This window comes from Leptonychotes weddellii, chromosome 9 (assembly GCF_054177405.1).
Source record: "Leptonychotes weddellii isolate Sample4059 chromosome 9, ASM5417740v2, whole genome shotgun sequence".
Lineage (NCBI taxonomy): Eukaryota > Metazoa > Chordata > Mammalia > Carnivora > Phocidae > Leptonychotes > Leptonychotes weddellii.
This window is the reverse complement of record NC_138377.1, coordinates 106868190-106872047: the sequence shown is the minus strand read 5'-3', so window position 1 is coordinate 106872047 and position 3858 is coordinate 106868190.

Here is a 3858-nt window from a genome sequence, read left to right as displayed (position 1 = left end):
GAGAAATACTTGTGAAGTTCACAACCACAGATGCAAACTTAATCAAAAAGTCTCCCCAACAGCTCCCCTACATCTTACCATCCCCAAAACAATTTTCAGTAGAGTAACAGTGGATTACAGTTGAAAGAGCTGCAAAATTACAACTCTCTCAGGAGAGAAGTTAAGGAAGCCCAGACTAAAATGAAGAGACAAAAACACACTAAAGGAATTTGACACTTTTGTTCCCTTTACCAAGAGCAAACATTAAACAGAATGCAACTCCTAGTCAGATTACAATAAATATCACACTAAAGGTCATTTATCTCAATCCCTAATATCAGATAAAATTCAACAACAAAAACATATTACAGTGCATGCTATATGTTGAGGGGGAAAAAAAACAGTCTGAAGAGACAAAGCAATTAGTGCAACCAGACTCAAGACACAGATGTTGAAATTATCAAATAGGGAATCTAAAATAACTGTGATTGATATGTTAAGAACTCTATGGAAAAAGAGGACAGCATAGAATAAGAGTTTGGTTATATAAACAGAGAGATGAAAACTGTAAGGACCAAAAGTAAATACTAGAAATCAAAAACACTATAACCTAATAAAGAATGCCTTTAACAGGCTCATCGCTAGACTCAATGCAGTAAAGGAAAAAATCAGTGAGCTTGAAGATGAATAGAAATTTCACAAAATGAAATGCAAAGAGAAAAAATATAATGGAAAACTAAAACAGAACATCCAAGAGCTGTTGAACAAAAATGTAACAGACATAACTAGAATACTAGAATAAGATGAGAAAGTGCAGAGCAGAAATAATTTTTGAAAAAATAATGGCCAAGAATATTCCAAAATGAATGACAGACTTTAAACTACAGATGCAGGGAGCTCTGAAAACACAAAGCAGAGAAAAAATGAAGAAAAACAATAACAACAGTAAAGCCTATACATATATATATTCAACTGTAGGAAGTCACAGTCAAAGAGAAATCTTGAATAGAGCTAGCAAAACCCCACACCTTCTCTATAGAGAATTACAGTAGATTATAGTGGACTTCCCATCAGAAATCATGAAAATAAGGAGAGAAAGAAGTGAAATATTTAAAGTGTTGCAGGAAAAATAATCTATCTAAAACTGTATATCAGCAAAATTATCTTTCAAAAGTAAAGGAGAAATAAATACTCTTGGATAAAAAATGAGGAAATTCTTGCCAACAGACCTGCCCTACAAGAAATTAAATATAAGTCAAAAGTTCTTCAGGCAGAAGAAAATTCTACAGGTTAGAAACATGGATCTCCATAAAGAAAAGAAGACCATCAGAGAAGGAATAAATGAGGTAAAACAAAATTATTATTTCCATCATTCTTAAATAATAAAAATGTTCTAAGGTAATTATAGTAACAATGTACTGGGTGATTATGGCATATGGATAATAAAGTAAATGAAAGCAATGTCATAAGAGATGAGAAGGAGAAATTGAGAATCATCTGATATGAGGCTTGCACATCACAGGAAATGGTGTGGTGTAATTTGGAAAGTGAGTTTGAATTAGTTGAAAATGTATATTGTAAATTCTAGGGACACCATTAAAAAATAAAAAAGAAAGAATGATATGCTAAGAGAGAAAAAATATAATCATATAGGAGGATCAACTAAAAGCAGAGAAGGCAGTAAAAAATGAAATTACTAGAGAACAGGTATAAACACAGAAGATATTAATCTAGCTATAACAATAATCATTTTATTTTTATTATTTTTTGTAAGTAGGCTCCACATGCAGCATGGAGCCCAACACAGTGCTTGAATTCAGGACCCTGAGATCAAAACCTGAGCTGAGATCAAGAGTTGGCTCCTTAATGTACTGAGCCACCCAGGCACTCCACAGTAATCGTTTTAAATGTAAATGTTTTAAATTAAAAGACAGAGATTGCCAGAATGGATTAAAAAAAAAAATATTCAACTAAATGTTGTTTACAAGAAACCTACTTTTTCCCCCTTTTGGAATAACTTTATTACCTTGTTTTTTAAACTTTTATTTAAATTCCAGTTAATTAACATACAGTGTAATACTAGTTTCAGGTGTACAATATAGATATTCAACACCCATTCAATAAGAAACCAACTTTAAAATTAAAAATTTAGATGGAATTCAGGGAGGGATTCAGAAAGATATGCCATGTTAACACTAATCAAAAAATAACTGGAAAAGTTATATTGATTTCAGAAAAAGCAAACCTCAGAACAAGGAAGATGATCAGGCATGAAGAATGGCATTACATAATGATAAAAGGCCAATTATTCAAGAAGACATAGCCATCATAAATGTGGATATCAACAGCAGTGTGTCAAGATACATGAGGTTAAAATGGAAAAAACTAAAAGGAAAAATAGACAAATTCAGTATTATATTTGGAGACGTTGACACCTGTCTGGCAATAATTGATTAAATAGGCAAAAAACAAAACAAAACAGTAGGGATATAGGTGATCTAAGCATCACTATCAGTTAGTTTGTCTGACTGACATAGACCATACATCAATAAGAATATACATTCCTCTAAAGCTCAAATAAAACATTCACCAAAATAGATCATGACATGTTCAATAAAACAGACCTTAACAAATTTAGAAGATTAAAAAGTCATATAAAGTAATTTCTTTGGCAACCATAGATTAAAATTAAAAATCAATAAGAAAGGTATAGCTGCAAATTCCCTAAATATTTTTATTAAATAATACACTTCCTAAATAATAGGAATCAAAGAACAAGCCATTAGAAAAACTAAAAAAATTAAAGATATATTAAACTAAATCCAAATGAAAATACTACTTATAATTTGGGGGATGTTGTTAAAGCATTGCTTATGGGAAAAAAAGAATATTTAAGTCATACATTAGAAAATTAAAAAACAATCTAAAATCTATAGTCTAATTTTCTACCTTAGAAAAAATAGGGAAAGAACACTTTAAGCTTAAAGCAAATAGAAGAAAATAAAAAATAAAACAGAAGTCAAATTAAGAACAGGAAAGCAATAGAGAAAATGAATAAAAACAAGAGCTAGTTATTTTAAAAGATCAATAAAATTGCTAAACCTCTAACCAGGCTAAGCAAGAGGGAGAGAGAGAGACAAATAGCCAATATCAGAAATAAGAATAATAAATTCTGATCCCATACATATTAAAAAGATAATTACAGAATGCTAAGAACAGCCCTATGCCCCCAAATTAAATAAATTAGATGAAATAGACCAATTCCTTGAAAGACACAGACTATCAAACCTCACACAAGAATAAATTAAATAAATAAATAAATAAAATAAAATAAATTGAATTAATAAGTAATAAGCTGGGGCACCTGGGTAGCTCAGTAGGTTAAGCATCTGCCTTCAGCTCAGGTCATGATCTCAGGGTCCTGGGATCAAGCCCTGTATTGGGCTCTCTTGCTCAGCGGCGACTCTGCCTCTACCTCTTCTTCTATGATCTCTCTCGCTTTCAGTCTCTCTCAAATAAAACAAAATCTTTTATTTTATTTTTTTATTATTATGTTCAGTTAGCCAACATTTAGTACATCATTAGTTTTTGATGTAGTGTTCAATGATTCATTAGTTGCATATAACACCCAGTGCTCATCACAACATGTGCCCTCCTTAATACCCATCACCCTGTTACTCCTCCCCCAACCCCCTCCCTTCTGAGATCCTCAGTTCCTTTATCAGGGTCCATAGTCTCTTGTGGTTCATCTCCTCTCTGATTTCTCCCCCTTCAGATTTCCCTCCTTTCCATTATAGTCCTCGCTGCTATTGCTTATGGTCCACATATGAATGAAACCATATGATAATTGTCTTTCATTGCTTGACTTACTTCACTTAA